The sequence below is a fragment of the Rhipicephalus microplus genome, unplaced genomic scaffold, assembly GCF_043290135.1.
Source record: "Rhipicephalus microplus isolate Deutch F79 unplaced genomic scaffold, USDA_Rmic scaffold_16, whole genome shotgun sequence".
NCBI lineage: Eukaryota > Metazoa > Arthropoda > Arachnida > Ixodida > Ixodidae > Rhipicephalus > Rhipicephalus microplus.
This window is the reverse complement of record NW_027464589.1, coordinates 10,627,801-10,648,068: the sequence shown is the minus strand read 5'-3', so window position 1 is coordinate 10,648,068 and position 20,268 is coordinate 10,627,801. Positions and strand designations below refer to the sequence as shown.

General features: G+C 43.9%; 1 long non-coding RNA gene across 2 annotated transcripts in view; it reads left to right on the top strand.

Moving 5' to 3' along the window:
• Positions 1-8,503: 8,503 nt before the first annotated feature.
• Positions 8,504-20,268, top strand: part of LOC142784968 (uncharacterized) — a 31,017-nt gene continuing 19,252 nt past the window's right edge. Inside the window, exons 1-2 of one of the 2 annotated variants that reach the window (XR_012888795.1) lie at positions 8,504-8,644; positions 14,505-14,782. This is a non-coding gene — a long non-coding RNA (uncharacterized LOC142784968). Of the gene's footprint in view, positions 8,645-9,003; positions 9,093-14,504; positions 14,783-20,268 lie in introns of those variants that run through there. The other variant, XR_012888796.1, reaches the window with a different exon arrangement.

Genomic DNA, 20,268 nt, shown 5'->3' with positions numbered 1-20,268 from the left:
GGAAATTCAACACACTCTCACCGGGCATTCCCACTCACCTTTCCTGATCAGGATGACCTTGAGTTCAATCTGGTGTATTCTTTCCGTGAAATTGTGGACTATTACCACAACTTAATCAAAGGTGCAACATGGCCGTTCAACACGGACCCCCAGTTCTGTGCGGAGCCGGCTCTCTATGTACCTTGCCGAGAAAGTAGAAGTGGCCAGGTTTACGGCCAGCCGTGCCCGGGACGAGGAAAAACTGAGGTACAGTACTGACTGCGTGAATGTGTTTTTGTCTATCAATACAATACAATACACAGCAAAGAAACATGGACCTTTGTCTGACTGCGTGAATGTGTTTTCGTCTATCAATACAATACAATACACAGCAAAGAAACTTGGACCTTTTTCTAAGTTCCTGTCCGATAGCGGTAGTCGTGCCACGGTTTGGGATAAGAAAGGTACCTTATGAGTGTACCTTTGAGGCGCCAAAGGAACGATGCATTCAGTTTTTGGGCCTAGAAATTAGGTTGTCTTCCTTCAACACGTGTTGGATGTATCACCCTAGATCAGAAAAACCTTTGCTAAGCTATTATTCAGCACATTCCAAGCTAGTAATGAACGGAATCACCACTCAATGAATTAGAGCGAACACTCATGCAATGAGAGCGTTTGCACGCAGATCAAGCACTTGAGGAGAGCTGGTTACCGAGATGAGTGTCTCTTATTGGCCTGTGAAAAGAATGGTCGGGAAGTGAAGAATACAGTGTGATCAGCACACACGAAGGCGATAGACATGAGGGTGAAAAAAAGTGGACGGTGGTCATTCCTTATCTGCGCAACATTTCACATCGGTTAAAAAAAGTTCCATCAAGGTATGGCGTGTGTGTTGTTTTTTCAGAGTGAAACAAACTATCGAAGATTGGCCTGGCAGTAGAAAGGCTAGCCAGAAGAAAAGAGCAGGAGAAACATATAGATGTAGCATAAAACGTGGCAGCAGGTACGTTGAGTGCGAAAATGATGTGTATGAAACCCCTTTCACATTAGAATGACACCAATCAAACAGGTCGTTGCCTGAATGTGCGCCTTCGTGAACATGGCAGTTCACTAAAGGGGGGCCCGTACTCGCACTTGGCGATGCACTGCAAGGAGTGCACTTGCCAGTCAAAATTTCCAGGCACAATAAAATTTGACAGGCACAAGGAGCAAGCGACGAGCGAAATTATGGAAGCGTATTGAATTAAGAAAGGGGGCGAAAAGCGCGTCAGCCAGGCGTTTGTTATACCAACAGATTCGGTATTTGCTTTTTTTTGGACGTAACGTAACTCAGTGCACTTCCCTTTTTTGTTTTTTTTCTTCGCTTTTTTTGGGGGTAGGGGGCTTGAAACTTGTTTTTTTCAACAGAATCGAAAGTTGGGCTAGTTGGATATGCATGGTATAACTGTCAGTTCAAGCGCATAAATAAACAGAAAGGAAGAGAGGACAAGCGCTTTCTCGCAACTAAGCTGTTTATTAGAAAGGCAGAATATATTTACAGGCAATTAAAAAACAACGCATGCGTGTGCAGGCAAAAAAGTACACCCGTGGCACATCGAGAACATAGGGTAAAAGAAGAAAGATTTTCTCGGAACATAATCTAGAAAAGCAAACTCTTTATCGTGCAGCAAAACCGAAGGCTGGCTGACGCATTGTTCCCCTCTTTTTCTTATGTGGAAAGCTTCTGTCAACTCACGAGTTAATTTATTTTTAGATCGGACAACCACTTCAGTATCCTGAAAAAGAGAATAACAACCGCACTCTCTGCAATGAGCCACGAAATGCGATGCACCCAAAGATTTCAAAGAAGAATCGTGCTCTCTGAGACGAACATTGACGCACCTTCCCGACTTACCGATGTACACTTTACCACAGCTAAAAGGAGTCATGTAAACAACTCCCATTGCGCAGCCCACGAACTTTTTGCTGTGTTTCATGCGACATTGCGGAAACTCTCTGCGCATGCGTGTTTCATCTATTATGTGAGTGGTTATTTTCATTGCGTGTCGCTATGTCCCCTTCCCGAAAGAGCAGGCAGGCGTTGTGCCCCTATAAATGCCAGTTGTCAGCTTGTTTTCTCCCTCTTTCCTTTGTCTTTGTGTTTCCTATATACTCAAATGAAATAATAATAACAAATCATAATTGTTGATGGTAACAGGGGTGGTTTGAGATGGCGTACGTGCGTGTTTTTTTTTATATTGTAACGGGTTCAAAAGAAAAAAACACCAGAAACTAGTTTATTATGGGCGAACTAGTGCACTGAAATTTATCTGCAAAAAATGTAAGAGTCCGCTAGAGCGTTCCAAAACAAAAACTGTTCGTCCGCTAACGCGCCTTCTACTTCGCAGATCCAACCCACACTTACTCGTGCCCGTGAACGAGAGGCATGAGTTGTGCAGCCACAAGCAACCTAGTCTAGTAACGTTGGCCACAAGCATGAGCGCGCACAACACTTTGGACGCCAATTATTCATAATATCGGATAGTGTAACTAGTCTCTGTGGCCAACGCCTCCTAGAAAAACTATGCCTGGAACGTGGCTCTCTTTTCAATTGAGAGCTTCCTGCCAAAACAAAAATTCGAAGGCTATGCCTCCTGCCGCATGTTGCGACCGTCTGCTACGTGGCACCGCTCGCCTCCGTACCACTCTGTCACGTGAGATTACCGTACCACTCTGTCACGTGACAGGGGTGACCGCCAAAGGCATTCGTCTTCGTACCGGAGAGGGAGGGTAAAATCCGAGGGTAGGGCGGTACGTTCGCGGCTCACGTTCCCAACCTTGTTCTAGTAACGTTGCACGTTCCAGGCATAATTTTTCTAGGAGGCGTTGCTGTGGCATTAGTCCCTCTCCGAAATACGCATCGTACTGATGCGCGATGGAGGGAGGCAAACAAAAAAGGGAGCTTTTTCATTGCCTTTTATAATAAATCATCATACAACGACGTGCACGACTTCTGCGCTGTTTTGCCGCTTTAAACGGATGTGTCCATCGGCGATGACTTCGTAGTTTAGGTCACTAATTCGTCGGAGAAACTTATAGGGACCTAACTATCGACAAAAAAGCTTTTCTGGTAGGCCGCGGCGTCGGATTGGTGTCCATATCCACACTCGCTCACCTGGGTTGTACTGAAATTTTCTGTGGCACAGGTTGTAGTAGCTTGGTTCCTTGTTATGCTGTTGATGTATTCGGTGTCATACCAACTGGCGTCCTTCTTTAGCCCTTTGCAGAAAGTCGCCGTTACAGATGGCTCGTAATTGTCGTTGTTTACTGGCAACATGGCATCGAGTGTCGTAGTGACGGTGTGACCGTAAACCGTAAGTAAAATGGTGTGATGCGGATGGTCTCTTGCACAGCCGTATTCTAGGCGATGGTTACGTATGGCAAGATTTCGTCCAACAATTCATGCTCAATATCAACGTACATCGACAGCATGTCAGGGATGGTGCAGTTCAGGCGTTCTGTCAACCCGTTGGTTTGGGGATGATGGTATGCAGTAGCATTCCTATGACTGGTGTTAGTCATTGTCAATAAGGACTGCATCAAATCAGCCATGACGCTGCTTCTCGATCGGTGATCACAACAAGTGGGGCTCCATCGCGAAGAACAATATTCTGAACAAAAATCTTCGCGACTTCCGTTGCCGTTCCTCGCCCAAGGCAGCCGGTTTCAGCATATCGTGTCAAATAGTCAGTAGCAACTATTATCCACCATTTTCGTGATGCCGACGTTGGAAACGGTCCGAGGAGGTCTATTCTAAATCCGAAGGTCCTTCGATATGGAGTCAGAGGAGGCTCCGTAAGCTGGAGAAGGCCGGTCGTTTTGAGGGGTGGTGTTTTGCGCTTTTGACACTCGTGACATGTCTTGACGTAATGCTTCACGGGTGCTAGAAACTTGGCCCAGTAATATTTCTGATGAATTGCGACGAATGTTCGACTCGCGCCGAAGTGACCCGCAGATGGTTCATCATGACAGGCTTCTAAGACTTTATTCCTCATGGCTGATGGTAAAATGAGTGAGAACTTCTTGTAGCGTTCGAAATTCCTCTTGTGAAGTGCATTATCTCTGAGGCAGAATGAGGATTACTCTTTCTTAAATACACGAGGAACTTGTTCGTCATGCCCTTAGAGATAATTTAATAATGGGAGCAGTTCCATGTCAGCCACTTAATGCTCGGTGATTTCTGAGGTTTTTATCACACAAAGGAGTGGGAAGTTCTCTTCTACTGAAAAGATCAAGTCGACTGGTGAACTTGATAAGCAGTCAGCATCATCGTGCTTTCTGCCAGACCTATAAATGACCGTAATGTCATATTCTTGGTGCCTCAGACTCCATCTCGCAAGCCTTCCTGATGGTCCTTTTAAGCTCGCCAGCCAACAAAGTGAGTCGTGGTCTCCTACGGCACGGAATGGCCTGCCGTAAAGGTATGGCCTGAACTTGCTGATCGCCCATATGACTGCCAAGCACTCTTTTTCGCTTGCAGAGTACTTTCTTTCCGCTTTTGAGAAGGTGCGGCTAGCATATGCCATCACTTTCTCTTCTCTATTTTGCCATGGCACCAGGACCGCACCTAGGCCAAGATTGCTGGCATCTGCATGAACTTCCGTATTCGCATTTTGGGCCAAGTAGGCCAAGATAGGTGGGGCTTGCAAACGTTTCTTTAGTTCGTTGAAAGCACTATCTTGTTCGGTGCACTAAATAAATCGCACGTCCTCTTTCGTGAGTCTTGTAAGAGGTTTGGCAACTTTCGCAAAGTTTTTCACAAACCACCTGCAATAAGCACCTAAACCCAAAAATCAGCGTATCTCTTTGTTGTTTTTGGTTTGGAAAACGGCCCCACGGCCACAATCTTGTCGGGGTCCAGGCCAACAACTTCAGTGCTGATTACATGACCGAGGAAACGAAGCCTCTTGAATCCAAACTGGCATTTTTCCGGTTTAATCGTCAAGCCGGCAGACTGGATAGCCTGAAGTACCGAACGTAGTCGCTCTGCATGCTGTTCAAAAGTTGCTGAAAACACCACAACGTCGCCCAAGTAGGCTGAGAGCGACTGCCATTTGAGGCCTGAAAGTACACTGTCTATCATGCGCTGGAATGTTGCAGGTGCACAACAGAGACCGAATGGAAGTGCTTTAAACTCATATAGATCATCTGGGGTTACGAAACCAGTCTTTTCATGGTCCCTTTCGTTCACATCAATTTGCCATTAACCACTTTTTAAGTTCAATGAAGAGAAATACCTTGCGTGCCGTAGCCGATCCAACGTATCATCAATACGTGGCAAACGGTAGATATCCCACTTGGTCACGCTGTTCAGCTTTCGGTAATCAACGCAGAATCTCAACGTGTTGTCATTTTTCCTCACAAGGACTACAGGCGACGCCCACGGACTATTAGATGGCATTAGCACATCGTCCTCCAGCATCTATTTCACTTGACTCTTTATGATCTCTCGTTCCTTTAGTGATACTCTGTACGGATGTTGATGTACCGGCCTTGTAGCTTCATCTGTTATTATTCGGTGTTTAAAAACCTGGGTCTGCCGTACTTTTGACAATGCAGAGAAACATCCGGCGAAGTCTCTCATGAGGTCTTGAATGATTTTCTTCTCGGCTGGTGAGGTGATAGATTTAGGCTTATTGCAACTCTTGCTGCGACATCGGGCGCACGTTCCGGAGCAGGCGGCCCTGACACCGGACCACATAAGTCTCTCAATGTTTCAAAACAGTCCAGGAAGGCTTAGCAGTGTCCTTTGCAACATGCTGAACTTCGTTTCCGAAATTCATGAGCAATACATCGGCACATCTACCACGTAATTGAATGATGCCTTGAGCTACACGAATGCCTTTCTTGAGCAGTAGTTCCGATTTTTGCATCCGCTATAACTTCAGAATCAACGAATGCGTCATTTCTTACACTGACCATTATGCAGCATCGTGGCGGAACGGCAACATTCTACTCTGTCTCATTTGTGTCTATGGGAAGTTTCGTGGAAAAAGAGACACTAGAATAATGCAGGTTGATTATAGCTTCGTTTGCTAGCAGAAAATACATTCCAAGTATTACATCTCTAGAGTATTCCGGAAGTACGACAAAGTCAGCAACGTAAGTAGCGCCTTGAATTCTGATTCTTGCGGTACATCTTGCCAGAGGTGTAATGAGATGACCCCCAGCCGTGTGTATTTGGGGTCCACTCCAAGACATCGGAAATTTCTTTAAATCTTTTGTGGCAGCGTAAGTGACAACCGAATAATCAGTACCTGTGTGAACTAAAACATTAAGTCCACACCCCGTCTACGGTTACACGTAAATCTGAAAAAAAAATTTCGTCGTTGCCTAACCTAGTTGTAGTAATTCGCTCGCCGTTGCTGCGCTGGTATCTTGTCGGAGGATCTTCAGTTGATCGGAAATCAGTGACCTTGCCTCCACAGGTTGCTGGCTTCAGTTTTCTTGATGAGGACTGCTTGAACGACGGCGTGTTGAGGTTGAAGGTGGAGAAGGTGAACTAAATCGTCGAGGGCTTGGCGATCGATAGCGAGCAGGCGCTGGTGATCTAAGCTTATGCTGGAAACCAGCAGTTGAAAACAGATGGACGGACAAGTGATTTTGGATTTCAACGGGTCTTTCGCCATTTAGGGGGCATGGCGCGTTGAGAGAAAACCCATGGAGACCAACTCGTCGATATGTGCACATTCTGTACAGGTGTACAGCTTCGCCGCAGTGAAAATAGAGCGGCGTCGTGTCGTGTGTGCGCCACAAGTCACTTTTCCGTGGCCTCGAATGGGCTGGATAGTTTGAGCCACGCGAAGCCGGTCGGCAGCCACTGGGAGCTGCAAACGAAGCAGTATTCACGATGGGCTGGCGCACAGCATCGACGTTAGTCGGTATGGAGCGTTCTTAAATCGCTGTTCGAGTCCAACAGGTTGCGCCTCGGGTTCCGCTTGTAGAATGGCATGGTAAACTTCATCTCTGATCAGGGTAGTGAAAGATCAAACTGGTGGTGCGACTTGTGGGGGCAGCAGCTTCTGGAGCTCTTCCTTCACAATGGATCACACCTAGTCCCCCAATGCTTCGCTGCTGCTGCCCAGGTTTGCTGAGAGGACATCCGCAAGAACACTACTGGCATCATGATTGTAGTGACGGGAGCGCTGCTGCAATACCCGCTCAATAGAGGTGGCTTTGGTGCGATATTCAGCAACTGTACGAGGTGGGTTGCGCACCAAACCGGCAATAACTCCTGTTTGACACCTCCCATCAAGTGACGCAGCTTTTTTTTCTTTGCTCATGTTCGGGTCAGCGCGTTTGAAAAGGCGGGACCTGTCCTCAACATACATGCAACGCTTTCGTTCATGCGCTGGTTCCTGGACTGTGGAGCATTCTGCGCCTTCTCCCGACGATCGGTGCTGGCATATGTAGCTACTACTTGTCGTCGAAATTCTTCCCATGTCAGTATGAACGCATCATGGTTTTCATACCATGTCCTCACTGCATCCTCCAATGCGAAGTACACGCGACGCAGTTTCCTTGCTTCATCCCAGCCACTGGTCTTCGCAACCCGCTCGAAGTGTTCTAACCAATCCTCTACATCTTCGAACGAGTCGCCGTGGAAGGGCTCAGGCAAGCATGGTGGGGACAGAATAAATTCCGATGATGTCACCTGGCAAGTCATTGTTCCGTTGTCTGTGAACGCTGCTTGTGTTGCTGGAGCACTGGGGAAGGGCGCTAATTCAGGCGGCTCTCCTCGAAGGCGCCGGCTTGAACGCTAGTGTACCGGAGTCAGTTGGCCGGGTTCCTTGACGATCGGGGCTCCGCTCTCTTGCGCCAAGGGGGTTTCCAATAATACCCAACACCTCAACCAGAATGTAACGGGTTCAAGAGAAGGAACACCAAAAACTAGTTAATTATGGGCGAACTTGTGCTCTGAAAATTATGTGCGAAAAATGGAAGAGTCCACTAGACCATTCCAAAACAAAAACTGCTTGTCCAGCAACGCGCCTTCTTCGTCTTCGCAGATCCAACCTACTCTGACTTTTGCCCGTGAACGAGAGGCATAAGTCGTGCGGCCACAAGCACGAGCGCGCACCAGACTGTGGACGCTGATTTTTCATAGTATCAAATAGTGTAATTAGTCTCTGTGGCAATATAAATGCTCGTTTTGAAATAAACATTTTCTGTTGCTAGTAAGCGCTCGTCTTGTGTCCTTTTTGAGTGTTTGTACTTTTTGGCGCTTGTTTTATTATGTTATTTGTATTCTGCCAGTTATTTCGATTAAGCTAGCGTAAACACAAGTACGTATCTACGTGTTCTAATGAAGTATGTATAGCTCCCTGAAAGTATTTTGTTGTTTAGGTTTGCAGTTACCTTCTATGAACATTTATTATTTTTATGTTATACAGCACCACCCAAGAACTGTACATATCTGACTGCCCGGTAGAATGTCATTAGATGTACATTATAAATTTTTTCTGTCTATATGCTAGACACGTCAAGGAGAAGGTGTGAGAGGACACCACTGTGTGATTCCGTGAGGACGTCTTTTGCAAGGCTCTCACAACTGTGCTTCGTGCGTCTAGCGGCTAAGGTGGTCGGTTCCTTGTCCACCATGCTGGAAGCGAAAACATCTTTGTGGGTGAGAAATTTCTCATTTTTTGGGAGAAAAAGAGTGTTTCCAAGAACTACCACAGTGAAATGCAGGGCGCACTCTTTCAGAGATGCTATAAAGAACACATTTTGCTGAACATTAAGCCACAAAGCGTAATTGTCATGGGCAATGCTCCGTACCATGCAAAGTATTCAGCTAAAAAATTTGCCCTATGCGTGGTCGTGAAAGGCTGAGATGCGTGTTTGACAACCGTATGATGAAGAGCGCGCGCGAGAGAGAGGCGAGACGCCCATGTTACAGTTACGGCGCTCATTGGCTACCACCGCTGCAAACGCTATTTGCGCGCAATGCCTAACGCCCTCGTCTGTTTTCGCCGCCGTTGCCGCGGGGTGACGAGCGGGTGATCGCGGTGCTGCGATGTGTCAATATTCTCGTGATCCGACTGCTTTGAGATTGTTTCCGAATTACTGAATCCGTAAGTAAACAGTGTCAGGCCTGACTGCGTGGGCAGGCGGCATCTGCACATTTGTGGCATTACGAGGAGTAGTAGACGGACAATATTTACGCGTTGGAGTGAGACGTATGGCCATGGCCGCGGGGTTCCCTATAGCGTGGGGAGCTCGTTTCTCGCCACGCGTGTTTAGCTTACACCTGAAATGTCATCCCCCATAGTGGTAGTTTTAATCCCCATTCTAACGGCCGTACGCTGCCGTTTATGTTTTGAGCACTTTCAAGTGCTTGCGTGTACTTGCGAGTTTTAAACAGATCGGTACCAACTGGTCCAAATCGAACATTTTGTAATGTACATACCAACCGGGCCCGTTCACTTCACTAATGCAGGTGAACTTTCTTCATTGTGTTTCTGAAAACAGTTTACACTTGAGCAGAGCTTAGGTGTTCAAGTCAATATAAGTCAAGTTTATTAAAACAGTTATGTAGGAGCTATATTGCGAAAACATCACATTAGCAGGTTCTAGAGCTCAGCAACACTGCTGGGAGCTTGTTTGAAATATGCATGTTGCCTGTCTGAAGCCCTCCACATTAAGGCAGCAAGAGCGACTCGCAGTAGAGACTTAATGCAGAAGCCTAGAAATAATAAAGTGAGTTCGTTGCAATGAAAAATTAAAAAAAAAAGTACTGAGACATGAGGAACCCAATGACATTATTTACAGTATTTATACTTTCTCTGTTCATTAGTACTTGCTTACTTATAATAAAACAACCGATCCTCGCTGAAGCACGCAAAAATATAGGTAACACTATAAAGTTAGATATTAATAATTATTACTTTAATTGCGTGCATTGAATTTTCTACTCCCTCGTGCGATGCCCTCAGGCCTTGGAAGTAATACAAATAAAACATCTGGCATAAAGAAACATACTCTTGCAGAAATTGATTGAAAACTAAAGTCACTCTTAACCATCATTCCGTTTTCATTTGCACCATCTGCCTGTGATGTATCTTTCTAAAGACGATAGTCTTTCTTGGGGACCTTCGACGGGAAAATTTTGGTCTGTCTGTCTGCCTCTTTGTCTGTAAGTTTGTTTGTTTGTCCGCTCTGAACGATACCTCAAACGGCTGACCCCATCCGCAGCGCCCACCAATATTGCTCAGGGTTCGCCATTCATACTTGTGCGATTGTCAAATTAAAAGGATTTGTTGCGCATATCTGAGGTACCACAACAACACGTTGATGTTTTGTATGTGTGCCTTTATACTAGAGAAGGCACACGCAAGTAACTCTAAGGAACGCAGCGTTAAACACGCTGCGCTGGCAGTGCGACGCGATGCTCAAAATAGCAATTGTACCAACGCTTTGCTGGATGGATGGGTGGATAGATAGATGGATGGATATGGCTGTACCCTTTAGATCGGGCGGTGGCTAGCGCCACCAAGCCGTAATACTTAATGAACAAAAAACTAGATTCATTTATTTTTTTCCTTAAATAGTGAGGTTGAGGATTCATTCTTTGCAGCGAAGGGTTCAATTTCCACTCGTGCCTTGACTTTAGCCACCAATCAGATAACCTCCTTCTAGTTAATTCTACCCGCTTAAAGTCCATTTTGCCCTCATGGTCCCTAAACCCCAGTGCTCTGAAAAACTCTGCGCCATCAACCTGAACTACAGGGTGAAGCCCTTTACTGAACATTATCAAGTGTTCGGCAGTTTCTTCTTCGTCTCCACACGCACTGCATACCGTGTCTACCCCTTCGTATTTGGCCCGATATGTCTTTGTTCGCAATACTCCCGTCCTGGCCTCAAACAGTAGAGAACTACCCCGAGTATTATGAAAGATCCTTTCCTTGGCTATTTCCTGCTTAAAAGTTCGATAGATCTCTAGTGCGGACTTCTTAATCATGCCAATTCTCCACATATCGGTCTTAGCTTTCTTCACCTTCTTCTTAACCGATAATTCTTTTCGGTTTGGCCCCCTGCTGTTTTCCAAGTATTTACCAGTCAATTTTCTAGTTCGCTTCTGTCATTTTGTATCGAAATTCTTCATGTACAAGTAGCTGAATACCTTCCTAGGCCAACGCTCCTCCCCATTTCTCTCAATCGCTTCTCAAATTTTATCTTGCTGCTAGCTTCCCTACCCTCAAATGATGTCCATCCCATATTATTATTATTATTATTTTATTATTTATTTTACCCTGAGGGTACACAGTACATTTTAGAGGGGAAGGGCATGTGCAACAATAAAAAAAAACAAGGAATACAAAGCAGATGGCATAAAAATGTTGTCACTAATTGGTGTACAATGATTATTACTCCTAACTCACATCTTAATAAAGCAAATGATAACATTAATTTTATTTTTATTACATGATGAAGGCACAAAGCAATACAAATAAACTGTTCAACAAACATACAGGGGGTAATTAGGTAATCATTGTTTTAAGAACATTCTTAAATTGAATGGATTCATTGATGCTTGTTATTGATGCAGGCAGGGAATTCCATTCATTACAAGTTCTTGGGAGATATGATTGGGCACATGTTACTGTGTTGCAATGGGGGACTGTGACTTTTTGTTGGTGATTACGGCGAAGAGAAATGAAGGGAGCAGCTTGGATTAAACGGGAACGGAGTTTCGGATTATGATAGAATATTTTATGAAACAGGCAAATGCGAGTGCGCTTTCGGCGGGTAAGTAGTGGGATGAGGTTTAGAGATGCCTTCATTTGTGTGACACTAGCTGAACGATGGTAGTTAGCCAAAATGAAACGAGCTGCACGATTTTGAACGGATTCCAACATGTGTGATAATGTTACCTGACCGGAGTCCCTAACAAATGAAGCATATTCCATTTGAGGACGGACGTATGTGGTATATAGTAATAGCTTTAGTGACGATGGAGCAAGAAAGAAGTTTCTTCGAAGGTAACCCAATGTTTTATTAGCTTTGGACGCTATATATGTTCTGTATGTAATTTCAAGGACAAAGTGTTAGTTATGTGGACGCCAAGGTACCGGTAAGATGTTACAGTTTAAAGGGGGTGACTGTGAAGAAAGTAAGTTGGACAAGTTTTACTCGATCGAGAAATCCTCATAGACTTGCATTTTTGAATGTTTAGTTCCATTTTCGAAATATGACACCAAGAAGTATCTTATTAAGATCAGCCTGCAGAGAATGAATATCATTGCCGTTAGATATTTTACAGTAAATCACACAGTCGTCAGCAAACAAACAAATTTTGGAAGTAATAGTAGAAGGTAAGTCATTTATATCGATTAGGAATAGCGGGGAGCCAAGTACTGATCTTTGAGGAACCCCAGAATCAACCGGTGAAGTGGAAGAATTAACATCGTTAGTGCTGACAAATTGCACACGAGAAGAAAGGAATGTACGAATCCAGTTAAAAACTGCAGGGTCAATTTTAGAACACTTAGTTTATATAAGAGCAAGAATGGTTAATTTATCAAATGCTTTAGCAAAGTCAAGAAACATACAGTCAGTTAAAGAAGCAGAGTCCAAAGATAAATGCAAATCATTAGTAAAAGAAATTAGTTGAGTATCACAAGAAAAAAATCTTTTGAAAGCCATGCTGAGTTGAAGAGAAGAAGCTATTATTCTCTAGAAAATTAACAAAATGAGAAAATATTATACCTTCCATTATTTTGCATGGTACACATGTGAGAGATATGGGATGATAGTTAGATGGACTATGTTTATCACCGCCTTTATGTACTGGAATAATTGAAGCAGTTCTCCAGTGTTCAGGTAGTACACCAACATGATACCATTGTGAAAATATGCATTTCAGGATGATGGAACTGTATTCTTTGGTATTCTTTAAAAATTTAGTATTACTTCCATCAATACCGTGAGAAGACGTTAGTTTGAGGTTGTCGATAATCGTGACGATGCCATGCGAGGCAAACGTGATGGGATCCATCGCAAAATGATTGTACGACTGAAGCTCAGGGCGTTGGGTAAAAATAGATGAAACAAACAACTTAATGAATGTATCGTTTATTACAGTAGAACAAAGATGGTCGGGAACAGGATCGCCGGTGGGTGTAACCAATGATACTTTACTGGTGCTAAGTGGTTTCATTATACTCCAAAAACGTTTAGGGTTAGTCTTTAGGATGTTCGGCAGGGTTACATTGAAGAACGAGAATTTAGTAGCCTTTAGCGCTCGCGAATATGCTAAAGAGGCTGTCTTGTACTTCGTTCAGTTGGCCGGTTTAAGTGAATACTTAGCGATTCTAAAAAGTCTTTTTTTTTTTTCCTGTTAGAAAGTTGGTTTAGGTATCTGTTATACCATGGAGCTTGGTTATTGGAGTACACCTGGCGAAGAGGGATATGGTGATGAATGAGTTGAGACACTTTATTACGGAACGAACACCAATTAGTTTCTACTGAGCCCCCAAGATAACCTGGTAAGAAAATGTCTAAAAAGGAGCACAGTTCATTATTAATGGCTAGATAGTTACCCTTGTAGTAGTCTCTGTGTTCTTAGACTGTTTTACTGATGGTGCATGCGACAAATTGAATGTGAAATGCAAAATATTATGGTCGCTCAGGCCAGGCATGTGCAATACGGGTGACGTGACAGTCTCTGATGACGTTTGTACTAGGTCTATAAGGGAAGAAGAAGTTTGAGTGACACGTGTGGGTGAGGTGACGATTTGTGTTAAACCAAACTCCATGCAGGTGGTGATAAACTGGTTGGCCTCAGTTGTCGGTGGGTTGGTAAGTGGGAATGCGTGGAACCAATCAATATTCGGGTAGTTGAAGTCCCCCATTAGTACGAGTTGTGCATTGGGATAACGAATCGTGACTTGATTTAAGCAGTCGTGCAAGCCATCACAAAATGACGCATCGCTTGATGAGAAGCGATAGCAGACCCCAACAATAACTTTCTTGAAATTTACATTCAAGCAGCACCACACAGATTCAATGTTCGAAATAATTGATATGCAGTAGCAATCAAAACGCTCGTCCACGGCCAGCAAAACTCCACCCCCCACTCTGTCAGAGCGGTCACTACGGTAGACTACATACCTTTTTTCACAATGAAACAATTCGGTGTTAGATATCTTGCTGCTACGCCATGTTTCAGTTAGTGCGATCAGATCGGCTTTCATATCGTTAATTACTGTACATAACTCACCTTTTTTGCGGTAGATACTACGAGTGTTAGTATATAAAATAGAAAATTCTAATCTCGGGCGGGTAGCACCGTTTCCCCTCCCGTGTCCCTAGCGATGTTTATACTGAAGAAGGCGGCCAGAGCGGAGTGCTTGAGAGGATGTACCAAGCGAATTCGACGCAACTTTTGAGATACCGATCTCAACAACGGTGCAATCTATGTCATTGTAGCCATTGGGCACGGCACCGCAGCGAAAACGGCGCACTTAAATATGCTGCTTTTCCAGGCGATGCTCTCCTGTGTCCTGCCCTGCTTTAACTTGGCTTCGACTTCAAATGCTTGGATTAATAGCCGAATGGATCTACTGGTGCCTGCAGCATCGGATATACCCGTGCAGCCAAGTTCATTCGACAACACGAGCCTCGCCAAGAAACCCTGGTCGTACAGTGACGCGTCCATTGGGACGTGCACCCAGCGAATACATATATACGCCCACCGAGACCAACCTTCCTTGGGCACGGCACCGCAGTGAAAACGGCGCACCTAAATATGCTGCTTTTCCAGGTTAGATATTTCGCAAATGCTTCATGTGGCAAAAGCAATGACTACTGTCTTGTTGCGTTGTCGTGTCCACCTGAACTTTGGAGTGCTATGAAACGAGTGTTATCTTGCCTGTCACTCAGCGCACTCAGCGTACTTAGGGTTGTTGCTTGTGTTGTCGGGTGACGTCGAGTTAAATCCCGGGCCTGGAGCCAAAATGGAAAATATACTGAGTAGTGTTTTGTCGACTGTGCAGCACATAGAAGCTGATTTGAGAAGCATATCGGAGAGGGTGTCAGTACTCGAAGGTAATACCGGTTCTCCTACATTTGAGCCCAAATCGGATAGTGTGGTATTCGAAACAGTGCGTCGAATTGAAGCTACTCAAACTGCTTTACTTGAGGAGGTCAGGGGCATAAAACAAGGCCATATAAACACGAACGCTGAGGTAAAGCTTCTTTCAGAGAGGGTGTTGAAGCTTGACACTCCTCATATACCACAGATGCCACTTCGAGTTCCGCTATGTCCTCCATCTCTAAGAAACTCGTGGAAATCACATCCAGATGTGATGACACGGAAAACAGACTCAGGCGCTGTAACTTGCTATTTTTTGAAATAGAATTCAGATGATGAAAACCAGGACTGGAATGCATCTGAGCAGAAGGTGATTAAATTTTGCTCGGAGAAACTACAGAAGAATACAAGTGCCGCGCAATTTGAATGAGTTCACAGACTTGGTCGCTTTGCTGTTGGCAAACACCGGCCTATAATAGCAAAATTTGCTTTTTTCAAAGATAAGCAGAGCGTTCTTGCTTCAGCTCATAAACTAAAGGGATCGAAATTTTCAGTACGTGAAGATTTCTCTTTACCCACGCTACAAGCCAGAAGAAAGCTAATCGAATTTGCCAAAATGAAAACAAGCCCTACAAGCTCGTCCGTCATCGTCTGCGCATGGGCGATAAAAGTTATATATATGATAGTGCTACTCACGCAGTCAAGCTTTCTGCTAGATAGCTGAAGCATAGGCGTGCTCATGTCTCTAGAGAAGTTCGGAGTAAATCTGCACCGGCTGTATGTGTTTCCTTTACTAACATTCGCAGTTTTGCATGCACAAGCGTGATCTCATTTGTTCATTCTTAGAAGATAGCCTAACTGATGTCCTCCTGCTCACTGAAACGTGGCTTACTCAGGATGTTGATGACAGTGAAATTCTTCACGGGAATGCCGATTATAACGTCTTCCGACGTGATCGGTAAAGCAAACGTGGGGGCGGTGTCCTTATTGCTATAAAAAAATCTATACCTACTTTTGTCATCGATACAAACTCAAACTTAGAAATTGTCTGAGTCGCGTGCACGATTTGTGCCACTAAAATACTAGTAGGCGTATGTTACCGTCCTCCTGATTCTGAACCATCATTTATAGATCACCTTCGCAGCAGCTCCACATTAGCTATTGAGAAATACCGCACTAATAATGTCTATCTGTTTGGTGACTTCAATTTACCACAAATTCACTTGGTCAATTGATCATCCACCTCAAAAATGTCTTTTGACTTTGTGAATTTCGCCCTTGATTTTAATTTCGCTCAAATAGTCAACCAGCCAACACGGGGCAATAATATTTTGGATTTATTACTTCCCTCAGATCCTGATAATGTAGGTGAAATCTCTTGCCTAGAAGGGTTTAGTGACCATAAGCTTGTTCAATTATCAATAAACATTCCTCTCAAAGTTGCGGGCAAAACTACAAAAATGATTAGAGACTACAGTAAGGTCAATTATAGTTGTATGAATTCTGACTTGGAAGAATTCTATCACAGCACATTCTTGCCCTCATTGTCAAGTCGTACCGTCGATGAAAATTGGTCATTGTTTAGAGAGGAGATTACTTTATTAGTCGACAAATACATCCCTGAAATTGCCATATCTAATGATAAGAGAAACCCATGGTTTAACAAATATTTGTGAACTTTGAGAAATAAAAAAAAAAGGCTGTATAGGACAGGGAGGCACGCTTGTAGTGCCTCTGCTTGGAATTCATATAAGGAATGTCTTAAAAATTTACTTCTGCGTTATTCACTGCTAAAGACAAGTACTTTAAACATGACCTACCATCATTATTAAAATGCAATCCCAGAAAATTTTGGCAACAATTATCACCTGCTTCTGCTGTGACAGATATTACTTTGAAAGGCAAAAATCAATTACCTCTCCCAAGAGACCAGTGTGCAATTGCATTTAACACATTTTTTTTTTCTGTTTTCACACGGGAAGATCATTCTAGCATTCCTGAGTTTCCGGAACTTGATTAACCTTTCATGGCACCCGTAGATATTAACATTGAGGGCATCACTAAACTAATCAACAACCTCAAAGTTTCTACTTCTAGTGGTCTCGATAATATCAATTCAAAGATACTAAAAAATACAATTCCCACGTCCTCTCAAATATTATTTCACATTTTCAGACAGTCTTTGTGTACCGGTCAGCTTCCCAGGGACTGGAAAGTCGCAAAAGTTATTCCCATATTTAAAGCAAGATGTAAAGATCAGGTTGAAAATTATCGTCCCATCTCGTTAACCTCTATCAGCTGTAAATTACTTGAACATATCATTGCTTCTCATATTTACAGTCATCTTGAATCAAACAATTTTTTTAGTTCCACCCAACATGGCTTTAGGAAAGGTTTCTCTTGCGATACACAACTACTTGAATTCACGACAGATCTACAGACTAACTTGGACATGAACACACAGACAGATTGCGCTTTCCTCGATTTTTCGAAGGCCTTTGACCGTGTCGCCCATTGTCGTCTGATTTCCTAACTGTATTCTCTTAAATTGGACTCCTTAACACTATCATGGCTTCGAAATTTTCTTCCATTTCGTTAACAGCTTACATTTGCAAATGATTCTCATTCAGATATCGCAGAAGTCACTTCAGGAGTGCTGCAGGGTAGCGCCCTTGGCCCTCTACTCTTTTTAATCTTCATCAACTATCTGCCGACTAACATTTCATCCCGTATACGCCTGTTTGCAGACGACTGTGTCATTTATCGAACCATAACATGTCCCTCTGATCATGAGGCCCTTCAAGGTGACCTAGACCTCGTTTGCAGTTGGTGTAATAAGTGGTTAATGAGCTTGAACATTTCAAAATGTAAAATAATGTCGGTTTCCCGAAAAACCTCGATTTCCACTCTTTCATACAAAATTAAAAATAGTGAAGTATCTCGAACCACATCATACAAATATCTAGGGGTTATTATTGACTCTAAACTTTCATGGTCTTCCCCCATAACTTCCATTTGTTCCAAGGCATCCGAAACACTAGGTTATTTACGTCGAAATCTCCATTACTCCACATCGAGCGTCCGCAAAATAGCCTATTTAACATTCGTACGTCCACAGTTAGAATATGCCTCACCAGTTTGGTCACCTTATCAAAACTATTTAATACAGATGATCGAAGCCATTCAAAACAGAGCAGCCCACTTCATCACTCAGAACGACCATTGTCACAGCAGTGTATCTCAAATTAAACGCGAGATCGGTTTACAACCATTGAATATCCGCCGCAATATAGCCCTCCTTGTGTTGTTTCACAAGTACATTAATAGCAGAAATCCATGCGCTTTCCCTCTACACACACCGGATCGCATGTCTGCACGCATGCGAAATCAGCGCAGCTTTAGGCGTATTTTTGGCAGAACACGCGCGTTCAACTTATCTGCTTTGCCACAGGCAATCTCACTGTAGAATGATCTTCCCGACGAGGTAGTTTCAGTCACTAACAACAACGCGTCTCGTGAGAAACTACTCTCTCACTACATCTAGCATCATTTCATAGACATTAGTATGGAGGTGCATATACTTGGTGACTATTTTCCTTGTTCTATTACTGTTATTAATGTCGCTGTTATGTTGTATTTATTTGTATATTTGAACTGTATACGTTCTCATTTTTCTTTTTTTTTTCTGTAAGCCCCCCTTACCCTATGCTCTAACGAGAGCCTGTAAGGTATGTTAAATAAATAAATAAATAAATAAATAAATAAATAAATAAATAAATAAATAAAAGGATTCACCGTCAACATGCAGTTTTTTGTACACAAGTTTATATGGCTTACGCAAGCTTTTGGCATGCTCTCTTAACTTTTTTTGAATTTCGCGCGTGGCGTGGCGAGGCAGAAATTCTTACTGAGAGCAAAACCACTATTTTTAAGCAAGGAACACTTAGCAAGAACCGTTTCTTTTTGCCTGTATGCAGCAAGTTTGATATTGATCGGCCGTGTTTTCATTTTCATGAACCGACCGAGCCTGTGAGCGCGTATAATATCACCTTGCACTTCCTGATTTGGCGTATTCCCGTGCTAAAACTAAAGTCCCTGAAAAATAAACTAAAGTAGCGCCAACCGCACCCCTTCGCCTCTACCTCCTCTCCCAGCAGCCACAGCAGCGCCTCTAGAGTGCCCACCAGGAAACTACGAGTGCGAAAGCACGCGGGCGCACTGGATGTGCCAGACGCTTGGGCAGCTCGGGCACTGCTGCGCCGTGCGTTTTTCATCGAGCGGCCGTGCCTCGGGTATGCTGAAAGGGTACGCCGGTGGCGTCTATTCGGGGAGCGCGCGCTCGCTTCACAGAAGCAAAGTCTACGGCGGCCATCATTCCGAGATTCTTCATCGCTGCCCCAGCGTGTGTGCGGCGTTGCCAGTATTTCGTCTTCGGTACACTTCCTTTGCATTTCACTCGTCGCTGAACAGTTCTTTGTATCGTTAGTGTGGTGACATTACTCGTTCGTTCGTTAGTCGATTCGAAGGAATAGAAAGCTAGCAACCCCTCGCAAAACAGGCAATGGATCGTTCTACGTTTTCAAAGGAAGCGTTTTGGGCGAAGAAGCCAACCTTTCTACTGTAGAAAAAACTACGAAAGCAACTATGACTTTGGCACGCTCTTCTTGGACCGTCGGTACCGAAAGCTTTAAAAGGTCACCGCAGCAATATTTAATACAGCGCCGTGCGCAGTCGAAGGAAAGACTCAGATATACGTTGTCGGCGCGGGGCCGACCAATTCGAGTTCACCGCCAATTGCATGAAGCGACTGCGTGAGCGAGTTAGGCCATGTGATACTACTGGCAAGTGCTGACAAAATCAGGTCACATGGTCATGCTGATTCATTCTTCGGTCTGTGAGGTTATATGCTGCTCGCATTATTCAATGTAGAGTAATTTAAACAACTACTGCACATCGTGCGCGTATATTGACAGACGTGGCTTGTTACAGTTTGCATAAAAGGTATATTGATATGTAAACTAGTGTAAAACTGGGTGAGTTCGCTCATATTAGAAAAAAAAAAAATGAAAGCGCAGCTGAGGAGGCAATAGAGCTCATAGAAGTATTACGTAAGACAGGCGGTAAACAAAGGAAATACTATCTGAAGAATACAAAAAAAGGTAGCGTTCGCGCATGCATAGTGCTTTTTAGCATCTCTCTCTAGCAGCTCAATGCGC